Raw genomic sequence first — 16,638 nt, forward strand, 5'->3', positions numbered from 1 at the left:
CATAAAGTTTCCTGCAGCTCCACTGTCCACAAAAGCAGAGACCAAGGAACAGAGGCTGCCATAGGAAACTTTAACAGGAACCAACAGTGAATTATTTGAGGAGATGAGCTGCAGACCAAAGTGAACCCCCTCACAACTCACTTGGTCAGGAAGTTTCCCGACTTGTTTGGACAACTACGGGCAAAATGTCCCTTACCTCCGCAGTATAAACACAGACCAGAATTTTGCCTCCTGGTTCTTTCTTCCGGAGACAATTTGGAGAGACCTATCTGCATAGGCTCCTCTATGTCTACAGGAATGGAAGGAACCCTGGAAGAGGACCCGACAGATGCCCCTTTTTCAGCCCTCCGCTCTCTGAGCCGACGATCTATCTTAATAGAGAGCTCCATGAGTTTATCGAGGGTCGCAGGAGCGGGATACTGGAGGAGACTGTCTTTTATAGATTCAGATAAGCCGAGGCGAAACTGACTGCGCAGGGCTGGGTCATTCCAGCCACAGTCGTTCGACCAACGGCGAAACTCCGTACAATAATTCTCTGCGGGATTCCTACCCTGTCTAAGAGCACGCAACTGACTTTCTGCGGATGCCTCTCTATCAGGGTCGTCATACAATAGCCCTAAAGATTTTAAAAAGGCGTCTACAGACGATAAGGCCGGATCGTCTGTCTTTAAACAAAAAGCCCAGGTCTGAGGATCCCCTGGAGCAGAGAAATAATAATCCCAACCCGCTGAGCCTCTGTACCTGAGGTAACTGGTCTTAAACGAAAATACAGTTTGCAAGATTCTTTAAAATTAAAAAACTGCTTTCTATCCCCAGAAAAACGGTCAGGCAGATGCATTTTTGGTTCAGGGACGACCCTCGGGGAGGTCCGTAACAGATCTTCCTGTGAGCTCACCCGGAGGGACAGATCCTGAACCATCTGAGTAAGTTCCTGAATCTGACTAACTAGAAACTGGCCAGGATTTGGCCCAACACCGGTGGGATTCATGAGGCCGACAAAAAATCTCCCAACTGAATAAGTGAAAAAATTAACTCTTGTTCAAATTTTTTCTTTTGTTTGGCCGGTGATAATGTTATGATTCCTGAACTCCAGACCGGAGGAGATCTTATGACAGGGATCTGAGTTCAGGAAAATAAGCTGGTTGTGGGAGCTGGAAGGCCTAGTAACCCCTGGCGCCCTAACTCCGTTGTCTCGCCCGTGTTATCAGAAATCCCCTGCGAGACTATGGTTGCTTGAGCCCATGGCAGCCGCGTTCGAAGGGCGGATTATGTCTGCCCAACCCCAATGCCCCCGCAGGTCTTAATGGGAGACAAGGGGAAGTCCGAGACAGGGTGATAACAAGGGGCCCTCTGACTAAGCAACACGGCCAGGGGTTACAAGCTGACTTAACTAAATCAAAAGGTATGTGCAGATTTGCCGCCAGGGAAAAGGACAACCAAAGATCCACTGATCCGACACTCCTATCCGGCACCGCTGGACACCAGAGTGGATCTGTGGAAGCGGAATCCTCCGCAAAACTCCAGAACACAATATAAACAAAATAATAAATAGTAGCGGACTAGCCGCAACACACGGCTGCGCCGCGACTCACGAACACCACCAGATGTTAAAGGTGCTCGGTCAGACTCCAGGAACAGATGGTAACTTCCGAGTACAGGATCTCTGAGAACAGGAACAACTAAATAGACCGGGACTGGGAACTCTCTGCAGCAGACAAGGCAAACAGGAAACTATCACCGGCGTCTGTAGGAAGTCCTGAGGATGCCTTTATTCAGGCACCCTCCAATCAAGATCCAGAAAGGACAATCAAAAGAAATGCCGTGCAGCATGCAATCAGGGCAATAGGATAGACCCAGCAATGGGGAACGCGGCTGCACGTGGCGTCCCCGTTGCTAAGGCCAGAGGCGGCTCCGTGCGCCCAGCGTCTCAGCGTTGCCAGGGAGCCGGCGGCTGAACGCGCCCGGCGTCCCTGGTTGCTAGGCGCCGGGCCGCACGGCCGAGCGGACCCCGGCGCCTAACACCTACGGTCAAACCGCACTGAGTATGCCCAACCTCGTCTGATCTTGGAAGCCATACACTGCAGGGCCTGGTCAGTACCCGGTTGGGAGACCACCAGGGAATACTAGGTACCGTAGGTATTTTACTCCCACATTTATGAGCCCTTCCAGCTTCCTGTGCACCCTCAGGCTTTCTGCTTGGCTGGGATACTCTGATATGGGATAGCTTAACCCCATGGAGTCCATTTACTCCCAGTAATATCTGTTCAATTCAGAAACAAAGCAATTCTTTGGACTTACTAAGGGAGTAAACATATTTTTGCTCTTCTAAAAAATATTTTCGCCCAAAATTTGCATTAAATTATCCTTATCTGCCTCCTCCCTTTTAGTAAGTATATCTCAATAAAGGTTACGTATTAATTCACACACATTCTTACAATTCTTCACATATTTTTCTAAGTGTGCCCTGGAAAAGGCATATAGCAGCCTTTTGTCTTTTGCTCTTTTCTTAAGACCTCATTTTTTCATTTAGTTTTCTGAACTATTTTCCGGGAGCACCACCAGCTTATTTAGTAAGCACTATGTTGGTTTAACTAATTATCTGAGTAACATAAACATCACTAATATTGTATTCTGTGCAGATTTACCAATCTCTTAGCAAGAACTCTGTTCCTGTCAGCTGCATTTGGTGGATCTTGTTCCCTGCCCTCTTGTGCCTTGGAGATCCGAAGCCGGTTCTGGGAATCCTTCTGGTCCTTGTGAACCTGTTGCTGTCATCTGGGGTTCTCGCCCGGTTTCGTGAGTAGCGGCATCAGCAGCGTGTTGCGGCCTATGCCGCTTAGTACTTACTTCTTTGTATTGGTGCATTTGCGGAGGTTTCCGCTTTCACTGTCCTCCCCGTAGCTCGGCGGTGCCGTGTGGGGAAGTGGACAGTGGTTTTCTTTGTAGTCCTTTTCCTTTGGCGGCGTGCCGTGCATACTTTTAGTTTTAAGTTAGCCAGTAGTCCCTGGCCTTGTTGTTCAGTTAGAGGGCCCCTTGTTATTACCCTGTCTCAGTTCACTCTTTGTCTCTCCTTAAGACCTGAGGGGGCATCGGAGTTGGGCAGACTTAATCCGCCCTTCAAACGCGGCTGCCATGGACCCAAGAAACCATAGTCTCGCAAGAGTGAATTGACAGCACGGGTAAAACAACGGAGGTAGGGTGCCAGGGGCTATTCCCATTCTGTTTCCCTCTCCCAGCATAACGTCCTGCTGCTCAGGTCTCACCGTATAAGACCTTCCCTGTCCTGAGCATCAGGATCGTAACAGAATCGTCCTGAAGATTCCATTGGAACAGCTCACATAACAGCTGAGTCAGACGTGTTACATAACATTTTTATTGTTTTTATTGTAAAACAGTAGCAGCGCTAGTTTTTCATCTCTTTTTACATACAAATATTTGCACTTGTGGAATTTTTGAGGGTGAATTCCATTGATTTAAAACTAGCTGCTTATACAACAGCGCAGGGCTGCATTCACCACATCTCTTTTTACTCTAACATGCTATCCATTAATATTCCTTCCAGTATTTTCCCCACTATAGATGCCACACTTACCAGTCTATAGTTACTGGGATGAGTTTTAATTCCCTTTTCAAATATTGGGACTACCTCTGCTATAGGCCAGTATTTCGGTATCATTCATGATATAATTTACTCACTGAAAATCAAATATAGGGGGTCTCGATAGCTCTGCGTTATGTTCCATAAGAACCCTGGGGTGAAGTCCATCTGGCCCAGGATATTTATTTATCTTAATTCTACTTAGTCTCTCCCAGACTACTTCCTCGTTTAACCATGTACTTAACAATGGGTCGTTATTATAGTTTATGTTGTGTTCTATTCTCGTCAACCCGTCCTCTCTCATGTGCACTGATGAAAAGAATTTATTCAATAACTCTGCTTTTTCCCTATCATCATTAATCAAGACATCCAACTTGCCCTTTAATGGTCCACTAGTCTCCTTTATTAACCTTTTACATCATTAAATAACTTTTTGGGGTTTGTTTCACTCGCCTTTGTGATTTGTTTTTCATTTTCTATTTTAGATGCTCTGATTTCTTTTTTGCATTTTTTGTTACATTCCTCGTAGAACTGTAATGATTTTGCCTTCCCGTCAGACTTAAATGCTTTGAAAGTCTGCCTCATATTATCCATTTGTTCCTTGACCTTCTTATTAAGCCACTTTAGTTTGAATTTACTACTCCTGTTTTTATTGACTTTGGGAATGAACAAATGAGTGTATGTATTGAGCAAAGTTGTAAAAACATCCCACATTTGAGCTGTATTCTTACTATGAAATACAATTTCCCAATTAATGTCCTTCATTGTTTGTTTCAGCAAGTTGAAATTAGCTTTTCTAAAGTTTAAAGTCTTAGTTAGAGCCTTATAGTGTTGTTTTTGGAAGCTGATATTGAATGTGATCATATTATTATTGGTATTTCCCAAGGTCTCCTTACTTTAGTATTTGATTTTATCTCCTCATTATTAGTTGGTAGTAGGTCCAGTTTAGTCCTATGCTTAGTTGGTTCCTCGATTACCTAGGACAAGTAATGGTCTTTTAGCATGTTTAAGAACCTGTTTCCCCTAGCTGTATTTACTGTTTCGGTGTACAAATTTATATCCAGGTAGTAAAAGCCCCCAATGATAATGACCTCCCCCATTCCAGCAGCTTTTTCGATTTGAAGAGTTGTTATTCGTCAGATGGTTATATCTGGCGGTTTACAGCATTACCCTATTAAAAGCTTTTTTTGTTTCTTTACCTCCACTCGAAATCACATAACTCAGTGCGACCCTTGATCTCAAGATGGTACCAGTTGTATTTAAGTAAAATATGTTGTTGAACCATTCAAATTTGTGATGTAATATGAAGTCTATGGATGCAACAATAAAGTCAGTCTGGGTCTGGTCCATGTCTTTCTGAAAGAAGTGTCTAGTGCCATCCAGTCCTTGTGTATGATCAATAACCGTGCATAATGAGCTAACTCATGGCTATCCAGTTGTCAGGTTGCCATTCTATGGCATGTAAGGTATGTAGTATGTCTGTTGTGTCTCCAATGTATTTTGGGAGTGTCTTGACCAGGTCCTATAAGAATGAGTATGCATATTGCAAAAGGTTGCCTGCGATTAATGGTCATCATGGTGGGTTTGTCTAGTCCTTGTGTATTTTAGGCAGATGGTACTACACTGGTATGATCGGATGCTCATTCTGTAAAAAAGTGAATTCTTGTTTTGTGAGGATATCATTGTCACATTCCCATCTCAGTAATTTTTCTAATCCTGTCTTATATTATGAAGTGGGGTCTCCTTTCAGTATGTGGTATGTGTTGTGTCTCAGAGTGGCAGATTTATTAAGCCTGGTGAAGTGATAAAGTGAAAGGTGATAAAGTACCAGCCAATCAGATCCTAACTTCCACGTCACAGGTTGGGTATGAAAAATGACAGCTAGGAGCTTACTGGCTGGTGCTTTATCACCTTCCACTTTATCACTTCACCAAGCTTAATAAATTTGCCCCTCAGTATCCTAAGAGATTCATGTATGTATTTGGTTTTGTCCAGCATCACTATTCCTTCCCCTTTGTCCGCTAGCTTCACAAGTATGTCCCCATTGTGTTCTAATTATTTCAGTGCCTGTATGTCTTTGTGTGTGAGATTGTTCATGTTTTATCTTGAATTTTTTTGTGTTTTTTGTTTTATTCACAATATCATCTAATGATTCAAGGTCCCAGGTAACTAGTGATTCAAAAGTCTTAATAACATGTATTTCAGATGACTCAGATACAATTTAGACTTGGGTTTTAATTATATATGTTTGAATCTTTTGTCCTCTGCATTTCTTTTGTCATAGTTTCTTATGATAGAGGTACTTGCTAAGTGTTTTTATAGGTCATTTTTCTCACAAATGATTGTAAATCGCATCATATCTTAAATTTGCTGGGTGATTTGGTGGGTGCGAATTTTAAACCTTTTGATAATTTTCCATGATGGACTGTGAGTGTAGTATTACTCAAATTAAAGGTATATTGTTTTCTTGTCTCTGTGTATTATCTTTTCTCTATTTCTGCTTTTTTTGGTGTGTTGCCCTCCTCTACATTCTTTTTTTGTTTCGTAATCTATCATTTTGTTTTCACACTTGTCCCTGATAGAGTTGGGAGCCATAATAACTACATGACTCCATTTTGTGGTGTTCATTTAATAGAAAAAAAGTTTGCCTTCAAAGCCCTGTACACACGGGGAAAGATGTGTGGTGAGCGTTCTATCAGTGACCACTCAGCACAGCGCATTGTCTGCTGAGCAAGGGGGGCAGACGGGGTGGGGAGGTGCTCATATCACCCAGCAGTGAAATGAGCAACCTGCTAGATTGTGCCAATCTAGCACCGGCGATAGCGACGTGCAGGGCCGTGCATCACTATCGCTGTGGGGCATACACACGGAGAGATCTGTGCTTAAGTTCAAAGCAACCTTGTCAGATTGCTTAGATTTTAAGCACTGATCTCTCCATGTGTCACCCCCTTTAGGCTCACATTATCAGCAACATACCAAAGTTGTTAGGTTTCGGTTTTCATAAAACATAACAAAGGCCAATTATATTCTGCAGGTGTCTATTGCTACAATTTATATTTTCAAGGCCACAGTACATATCTCTGAACACTGATTCCTTGTTAATTAAAATTTGTATGTCTTTTAGAAAAATTTTGTTATTTTACTTATGAATAATTTATGCAGTACTGCCTTTATGCAGTACACACAATAAACACCTCAGAGTGAGTTTTAAAACACACAAAGCCAGTTGTCATGTCCATTTACTATCCTCCGTACAGTCGTATCTGTATACAGTCTTATGATGATTTGAATGACTGACAGCTTGCTGTAACTTACAGAATCAAGGGCTGACAGAAGCCCCACTTTAATTTCCCTGTTGCTATTTTACTACAGGCGTTCAGGTGTTCAGGCTGTAAAACATTCTCCCATGTTTCTTCAGCTGTAGAGTGAGATGTTTGCATTCCTTGTAGATATGAGCTGGTTTGGATCTCAGAAATCTGAATTCCCCCCCTTTCCCCGAACTTCACAATCTGAGCCGAGATTCGAGCCTGGCTCAGGACTTCCCACCAGACTCGGATCCCAGAATAAGGCAAAACGTCATCATCCTGCTGTCGGATTCTTTTGCCATTTTCACTCCGGACTTGGAGAGTGAGGGAAACAGACCTCTGTCTCTCTGTGGGTGGTGGCATTGGGTGGGGTCAGTGTGTTCTCTTTAGGGGTGCTCTCCTGTGTGCTGTTAGGGATGCTGTCCTGTGGTGTCCTGTGCTGTTAGCGGTGCTGTAAAATAAGTGTTGCTGTCCTGTCACTGTGCTGTACAGGGGCACTATCCTGTATGCTTTAAAACAATACAGGGGTGCTGGCCTGTCCTGTATGCTGTAAAAATACAGGAGTGTTATTATTAAAATACAGGGGTGCTGGTCCTGCCGGGTATGCTGTAAATACAGGGGTGTTGTTAAAATAAAGGTACACTGGCCTTCTCCTTTATGCTGTAAAAATACAGGGGTGTTGTTAAAATACAGCAGTTCTGGTCCTGTCCTATATGCTGTAAATACGCGGATGTTGTTAAAATAAAGGTATACTGGCTCTGCCATGTATGCTGTAAGAATACAGGGGTGCTGAAAATATAAAGGGGAACTGTTTGTTTGCTGTAAAAATAAAGGGGCGCTGTCCTGTGAAATGGAGAGCAAAAACTTGGAGGAAAAATAGTGAAAGATCAGGAACCACTTCCAGTTCCTAGTACTAGTGCTGAAGCTTCTGCTTCCACCAGTCTTTACATTGATGATGCAATTCCATCAATGTCATCTGCTAAGGCCGATGCCCAATGTCACAGAGCTAATGTAAAATATAAGAAGCCAAAATTAATGACCCCCCCCAAAAAAAAGAAATCTGATGAGAAAAGTAAAATTGGCAAAATGCCATTTACAACATGAAGTGGCAAGAAAAGACTAAGTCATTGGCCTATATTCATGACTGGTGGTTCAGCTTCTCATGAAGATGGAAGCCCTCCTCCCTCTCTCAAAAAAAATAAAATAAAGCTTGTTAAAGCACAGGAAAAAAGAACAACTGTGCGTTCAGACTCAGAGATAGCAAAAATCTCCAAGGATAGACAAGTGTGTCCACGGTTGCAATGTCTAGGCCTGATCTTCCAAAGAATTGTGGGAAGAGGAGGCTCCTACCACCATTTGCATGCCCTCTGCAAGTGCTGGAAGGAGCACCACCAGTCCAGTTGCTGATATTGAGATTGAGGATGTCACTGTAGAAGTACACCAGGATGAGGAGGATATTGATGTAGCTATCGCTGAGGAGGAAGTTGACAATGAGGATTCTGATGGTGGTGTGGTTTGTTTGAATAAGGCACCAGTGGAGACAGTTGTCCTTGGGATGAAAAAGTCCATTGTCATGCCTAGGCAAATTACCAAAAAAGCCACCTCTTCGGTGTGGAATTATTTCTCCACAAATCTGGACAACAGGTGTCAAGCCATGTGTTGCCTTTGTCAATTCATAATAATTAGGGGTAAGGACGTTAACCACCTAGGAACATCCTCCCTTATACGTCACATCAAGTACATTATTCATAATTTATTGTCAAGTTCAGAAACTCTAGGTAATAGCATAAGCAGTCCATTGATACCTAAATCCCTTCTTCCTGTTGTATCCAAGCTCCTGCAATCCACACCACCAACTCCCTCAATGTCAATTTCCTCCTCAGTCAGGTACGGAAGTAGTCCTGCAGGCCATGTCACAGGCATGACTGACGAGTCCTCTCCTATCCGGGATTCCTCAGGAGGATCCTTGAGTGGTACGCCTACTGCTGTGGCTGCTGTTGTTGCTCCTGGGAGTCGATCGTCATCCCAGAGAGGAAGTTGGAAGACCACTTGTACTACTTTAACTAAGCAATTGACTGTCCAACAGTCTTTTGCGAGGAAGATTAAATATGACAGCAGTCACCCTGTTGCAAAGCAGATTACTGAGGCCATAACAATTATGCTGGTGTTTGGTGTGCGTCTGGTATCCGCCATTAGTGCAGTGGGATTTAGACAGTTGATGGACATACTGTGTCCCCGGTACCAAATCCTGACTAGATTCCACTTCACTAGGCATGCGATTCCCGGACTGTACAGTGTTATGCACACCAGTGCCTGCAGGAAAGTACTGGTGTCAGAACTGTTATGCACTCCAGTGCCTGCAGGAATGTACTGGTGTCTGAACGGATAGGTATGCAAAACAAATGGACTCACAGACAGACTGGGGAATATGACATTACGTACACAGAAGGTGATAGGGTAACAAAATATACACAAAGTGAACAGAGAAGCCCAGAGGCTATTGAACTGGGTGTCTCCCTTGTATTAGTAATGCTCAGATGGGAAAAGCAAGATGTTGTGTTTTAATACGTAGAGAACCCGAAATGCTGTTGCTAAGGGCAACAGCAAAACCCTAAAGGGTTACCAACGGGTGTGGCAGTAAACTCCTTGGTCAGAGATGGAATGAGAGACACAAGGAGAGTCTCCACAATCCTAATTCTCACTTGCAGTGCACAGGTTCAGCTTACTGCCACTAAACTGACCCCTGACACCTAGCACAGTGAGACAGGATTAGACAGGCAAGTCTTAGAATACAGCCGCAAACTTGCTAAGTTCACAGAGTAGTAACAGAACCCCAGCAAGCTAAACAACTGACTCCAGTCTTACTGCTAGGTCTGGATTGGCAGAGTGTAATACCAAATCCCCAGGCCTATTTGCAGTAAGCAACAAACAAATACAAAGCTACACAGTACTGGCTAACTTTCAGGAACTGACTAACCAACAAAGATTCAGCAGCATCTGCTTAACCTGAGAAGAGGCCTTATAAAGCAGGTGCTGTCCACGCCCCACTCAGACCTCACAGACTGTGAGCACAAAAACCAGCACCGGATCCCCTGCCGTGCACAGAGCCTATAACCACTGCACAGCAAAAGACCCGAACCGGAGTATCAGCTGTGCTCAGGTTACTCCGCTAGCACTTGTCTCCCGGTTGCCATGACGACGTGGCAGCACAGGGCAGGAGACCCTAACAGTACCCCCCCCTCTGACGAGGGGTCAAAGAACCCCTCCCACCGGGTTTATCAGGGAACTGCGAGAAGAAAGAGCGTATCAGTCTGGGGGCATGAAGATCACAACTGCGCACCCACGACCGCTCCTCCGGGCCATACCCCTTCCAGTGCACCAAAAATGACAGCCGACCCCGAACCACCTTGGAGTCAAGAATCCTTTCAACAACAAACTCACTCTGGCCACGTATCAGAAGAGGGGAAGGTCTTCCACTGGAAGAAGGATTACTAATCGCCGTTTTAAAAGGGAACAATTAAATGTTTTATTGATACCCAAAGAACGGGGCAGATCTAACTGAAATGCCACCGGATTGATAACCCTGGTGATCTTATAAGGGCCGATGAACCGGGGGCCTAACTTATGAGATGGCTGTCTCAACTTCAAATTCTTGGTAGACAACCAGACGAAGTCTCCTAATTTGAAGCTGCAGGGTCTTTTCCGCTTATCAAAAACCCTGTTGGTCACTAATGACACAGACACAAGGGCTTTCTTCACTTTCCGCCAAATACCTCTAAGGACCGAAACCACAGAGGAACCACCAGGCGTGGAGTCCAGGGGGTCAAAAGAATTGGCCTTAGGATGATGCCCATACACACAAAGGAAGGGTGTTAGGCGCCGAGGGTCCGCCCGTCAGTGCGGCCCGGCGCCTAGCAACTAGGGACGCCGCAGGCAGACTGCCGCCGGCTCCCTAGCAACGCTAGACGCCGGGCGCACGGAGCCGCTCAGACCATAGCAACGGGGACGCCACTGTCAGACCGCGTTCCCCCGTTGCTGGGTCTAATCAATCAGTTCTAATTGTTCCTGGCCGTGCAGCATGCAGCTGCACGGCATGATAATCATTACCCTGTCTGGATCCTGATTGGGGGGTTTTCAAATAAAGCACTCTCAGGACTTCTCACAGACGCCGGTGTTAGCTTCCTGTTTGCTGTGTCAGTTACAGAGAGTTTCCAGTCCTGCTCTATCCGGTGGTTCCTGACCTCAGTGATCCAGTACTCGGAATTTGTCATCTATTCCTGGAGTCCTACCGAGCACCTTTAACATCCTGTGGTGTTCGTGAGTCGCGGCGTAGCCGTGTGTTGCGGCTTGACCGCTTACTATTTACTATTTAGTTTTTGTGTTCCGGAGCTTTTGCGGAGGATTCCGCTCCCACAAGTCCACTCTGGTATCCAGCGGTGCTGGATAGGAGTAACGGATCAGTGGATCTTTTGTTGTCCTTTTCCCTGGCGGTTTGTCCGCACATACTTTTGGTTAAGTTAGATAGCTTGTAACCCCTGGCCTGGTTGCTTAGTCAGAGGGCCCCTTGTTATCACCCTGTCTCGGATTTCCCTTTGTCTCTCATTAAGACCTGAGGGGGCATCGGGGTTGGGCAGACATAATCCGCCCTTCGAACGCGGCTGCCATGGGCTCAAGCAACCATAGTCTCGCAGGGGATTTCTGATAACACGGGCGAGACAACGGAGTTAGGGCGCCAGGGGTTACTAGGCTTTCCTGCTCCCGTAACCAGCATATCTTTCCAGTACTCAGACCTCTGTCATAAGATCTCACCTGGTCTGGAGTACGGGAATCATAACATTAACACCGGCCAAACTAAAAATTAAAATTAACAGGAGTTAATTTTTTCCCTTATTCAGTTGGGAGATTTGTCAGCCTCATGAATCCCACCGGTGTTGGGCCAAATCCTGGCCAGCTTTTAGTTAGCCAGATTCAAGAGCTTACTCAGATGGTTCAGGATCTGTCTCTTCGGGTGAGGTCACAGGAAGATCTGTTACGGGCTTCCCCTAGGGTCATTCCTGAACCAAAAATGCATCTGCCTGACCGTTTTTCTGGGGATAGAAAGCAGTTTTTTAATTTTAAAGAGTCTTGTAAACTGTATTTTCGTTTAAGACCAGTCTCCTCAGGCACGGAATCTCAGCGGGTAGGAATTATTATTTCTTTGCTACAGGGGGATCCTCAGACCTGGGCTTTTGGTTTAAAGACAGTCGATCCGGCCTTATTGTCTGTAGACGCCTTTCTAGGGTCTTTAGGGCTATTGTATGACGACCCTGATAGAGAGGCATCCGCTGAGAGTCAGTTGCGTGCTCTCAGACAGGGTAGGAATCCCGCAGAGATTTATTGTACAGAGTTTCGCCGTTGGTCGAATGACTCTGGATGGAATGACCCAGCCTTGCGCAGTCAGTTTCGCCTCGGCTTATCCGAGTCTATAAAAGACAGTCTCCTTCAGTATCCCGCTCCTGAGACTCTCGATAAACTCATGGAGCTCTCTATTAAGATTGATCGTCGTCTCAGAGAGCGGAAGGCTGAAAAAGGAGCATCTGTCGGGTCTACTCCTTGTGTTTTTTCCATTCCTGTGGACATGGAGGAGCCCATGCAGATAGGCCTCTCCAAACTGTCTCCTGAAGAAAGAACCAGAAGGCAAAATTCTGGTCTTTGTTTATACTGTGGGGGTAAGGGACATTTTGCCCGTAGTTGTCCGAACAAGTCTGGAAACGCCTCGACCAAGTGAGTTGTGAGGGGGTTCACTTTGGTCTACAGCTTATCTCCTCAAGTAATTCATTGTTGGTTCCAGCTAAAGTTTCCTTTGGCAGCCTCTGTTCTTCGGTCTCGGCTTTTGTGGACAGTGGAGCTGCAGGGAACTTTATGGATTTAACATGGGCTAAGGCCTTAGGTATTCCTCAGGTAGCCTTGGGTAGGCATATCACCATGCATGGTTTAGATGGGAGTCCCTTGTCCAATGGGGTAATTTCTCTCTGTACCCCTCCTGTTCTACTTTCAGTAGGAGCCCTGCATTCTGAAAAGATTGAGTTTTTCCTTACCCATTGCCCAGCAGTTCCTGTGGTTCTGGGTCACCCTTGGCTGGCCTTTCATAATCCCATCATTGATTGGCAGTCGGGGGAGATCTTACAATGGGGTACCATCTGTAATAAGGAATGTATTACGCTTCCCATCAGAATGGCTGCTGTCATTCCCGCACCCATTCCTGTGGAATACCAGGATTTTGTTGATGTATTTTCCAAGGGCAATGCGGATATTCTGCCTCCTCATAGGCCTTATGATTGTGCCATCGAGTTAATTCCTGGTGCCACTTTGCCTAAGGGAAGATTATATGCATTGTCCGGACCTGAAACTGTGGCTATGAATGAGTATGTTAAAGAAAGTCTAGGGAAAGGATTTATCAGGCCATCTAAATCCCCTTTAAGTGCTGGCTTCTTCTTCGTGGAGAAGAAGGATGGATCACTCAGACCTTGCATTGACTTTAGAGCCTTGAATAAAATCTCAGTGAAGAATACTTACCCTTTGCCGCTGATTTCTGTCCTCTTTGATCAGCTACGTTTTCTCTAAGATTGACATGAGAGGAGCATATAACCTCATCAGAATCAAGTCAGGGGGATGAATGGAAAACGGCATTCAGTACTCAATCAGGCCACTATGAGTATCTGGTTATGCCATTCGGCCTGTCCAACGCTCCGGCAGTTTTCCAGGATCTCATTAATGATGTGCTCCGTGAATTTCTTGGAAAATTCGTTGTAGTCTACTTAGACGATATTTTGATATATTCCGACTCCATTGAACAACATGTTACCCAGGTGCGTCAGGTTCTGAAAAAATTACGTGAAAATCACCTTTATGCCAAGCTGGAGAAGTGTGAATTTCATGTCACGGAGGTATCCTTTTTAGGGTACATTATTTCCCCTCGGGGATTCTGTATGGAACCAAAGAAGCTCCAAGCCATCCTTAGTTGGGCGCAACCCACCAATTTAAAAGCAATTCTGCGCTTTTTAGGGTTTGCGAATTACTATAGAAGCTTTATTCACTCCTTCTCTGACCTAGTTGCTCCCATTGTGGCACTGACTAAAAAGGGAGCAGATCCTACCAACTGGTCACGTGAAGCGGAGTTATCTTTTCAGGCCTTGAAACAAGCCTTTGTCTCAGCCCCTATCCTCAGACATCCCAACCCAGAATTGCCTTTCATTGTTGAGGTCGATGCCTCGGAGGTTGGAGTAGGGGCTATCCTATCTCAGAAAGATCCGGATTCCCTAGAATTACATCCTTGTGCCTTTATGTCCAGGAAATTTTCATCTGCCGAATCCAACTACGATGTTGGTAACCGGGAACTACTGGCTATTAAATGGGCTTTTGAGGAGTGGAGGCATTGGCTTGAAGGAGCCACTCATACCATTTCAGTTTTGACTGATCACACAAATCTTCAATACATTGAATCAGCTAAACGGCTGAATGCCCGGCAAGCTCGTTGGGCTTTATTTTTTACTCGTTTCAAGTTCATTATCACCTTCAGGCCTGGTTCCAAGAATACCAAGGCAGATGCCCTGTCACGCAGTTTTCTTCCAGTTCAAGACAACAGTCCTGTTACTCCCATACTTCCGTCTTCAGTCATTCGGGCAGGCCTCACACAAGATTTAATTACCCAGTTAAAGCAGCTTCAACATCAAGCTCCTGGAAATACTCCTGCTGGTCGTCTTTATGTCCCCGAGTTTTTGAGAGCAACAGTTTTGACGGAGTTTCACGATAGCAAGGTTGCCGGGCATCCGGGGATCGCTAAAACCTTTGAATTAGTCTCCCGCTCGGTATGGTGGCCTGGTCTTTCCAAAGACATTAAGGAGTTTGTTTTTTCTTGTCAGGTCTGTGCTCAGCATAAGGTTCCCCGTTCCTTGCCTATCGGTCAACTTTTGCCCTTGAATGTCCCTCTTAGGCCATGGTCTCATATTTCCATGGATTTTGTGGTGGACCTCCCTCTGTCAGCCGGATGCCGAGTCATATGGGTGGTAGTGGACCGTTTTAGCAAAATGGCCCATTTCATTGCTCTTCCCCGATTGCCATCTGCCCAAGGATTGGCAGTCTTGTTCCTCCGCCATGTTTTCAGACTCCATGGGTTACCCACTGATATTGTTTCTGATCGGGGTCCACAATTCATTGCACAATTTTGGAAGTATTTTTGTGCCTCATTAAAGATGAAATTATCTTTAACGTCTGGCTATCATCCCCAATCCAACGGGCAGACTGAGCGAGTTAATCAGTCATTAAAACAATATTTGCGTTTGTACTCGGCCAAACTCCAAAATGACTGGTCTGAGTTTCTTCCGTTTGCAGAGTTTGCTTACAACAATGCCTGTCATTCCTTCACCAATGTATCTCCATTTTTTACAGTTTTTGGTTTTCACCCCAGAGCTAATTCCTTTTTTCAACATTCCTCTGTCTCCTCGCTGACCTTAACCTCTCATCTCAAACTCATTTGGAGAAAAGTGCACCTGGCTCTCAGAAAAGCGGCATTTCGGGAGAAAAAAATTTCTGACAGGCTCCGGCGGCCGTGCACTTTTAAAGTTGGAGATAGGGTATGGTTGTCGACTCGCAACATTAAACTTCGACAAACCTCAGCCAGATTGGGTCCTAAATTTATTGGACCATTTCATATTATCAAACAAGTCAATCCAGTGGCTTTCCGGTTACGGTTACCAAAAACTTTACGGATCGGAAATACCTTCCATTGCTCCTTGTTAAAACCATATGTTTCGTCCAGTAGATTTCCTCGCAAGATCTCTCAGGGGAAATCACCAATAGATGTACAGGGTCAGCAGGAGTTCTTAGTTGAGAAGGTTCTTGATTCCAAGTTGTCCCGGGGTCGGCTTTATTTTTTGGTACATTGGAGAGGTTATGGTCCAGAAGAAAGTTCTTGGGTCCGGGATGAGGATCTCCATGCCCCGAGGCTCAAAAGGGAATTTTTTCGAGAGTTTCCTCAGAAACCTGGCCTTAGGGGTTCCTTGACCCCTCCTCAAGGGGGGGGTACTGTTAGGCGCCGAGGGTCCGCCCGTCAGTGCGGCCCGGCGCCAAGCAACTAGGGACGCCGCAGGCAGACAGCCACCGGCTCCCTAGCAATGCTAGACGCCGGGCGCACGGAGCCGCTCAGACCATAGCAACGGGGACGCCACTGTTGGACCGCGTTCCCCCGTTGCTGGGTCTAATCAATCAGTTCTAATTGTTCCTGGCCGTGCAGCATGCAGCTGCACGGCATGATAATCATTACCCTGTCTGGATCCTGATTGGGGGGTTTTCAAATAAAGCACTCTCAGGACTTCTCACAGACGCCGGTGTTAGCTTCCTGTTTGCTGTGTCAGTTACAGAGAGTTTCCAGTCCTGCTCTATCCGGTGGTTCCTGACCTCAGTGATCCAGTACTCGGAATTTGTCATCTATTCCTGGAGTCCTACCGAGCACCTTTAACATCCTGTGGTGTTCGTGAGTCGCGGCGTAGCCGTGTGTTGCGGCTTGACCGCTTACTATTTACTATTTAGTTTTTGTGTTCCGGAGCTTTTGCGGAGGATTCCGCTCCCACAAGTCCACTCTGGTATCCAGCGGTGCTGGATAGGAGTAACAGATCAGTGGATCTTTTGTTGTCCTTTTCCCTGGCGGTTTGTCCGCACATACTTTTGGTTAAGTTAGATAGCTTGTAACCCCTGGCC

The 16,638-nt window shown here is 45.6% G+C and overlaps 1 protein-coding gene and 1 pseudogene across 1 annotated transcript in view; both read left to right on the forward strand.

Annotated features, from left to right (window-relative positions):
- The window catches only part of LOC134927385 (ATP-dependent translocase ABCB1-like), a 943,310-nt gene that overhangs the window by 363,760 nt on the left and 562,912 nt on the right, over positions 1-16,638 (forward strand). The window lies entirely within an intron of this gene.
- On the forward strand, positions 2,021-2,139 carry LOC134930313 (5S ribosomal RNA; annotated as a pseudogene).

The sequence above is a fragment of the Pseudophryne corroboree genome, chromosome 5, assembly GCF_028390025.1.
Source record: "Pseudophryne corroboree isolate aPseCor3 chromosome 5, aPseCor3.hap2, whole genome shotgun sequence".
Lineage (NCBI taxonomy): Eukaryota > Metazoa > Chordata > Amphibia > Anura > Myobatrachidae > Pseudophryne > Pseudophryne corroboree.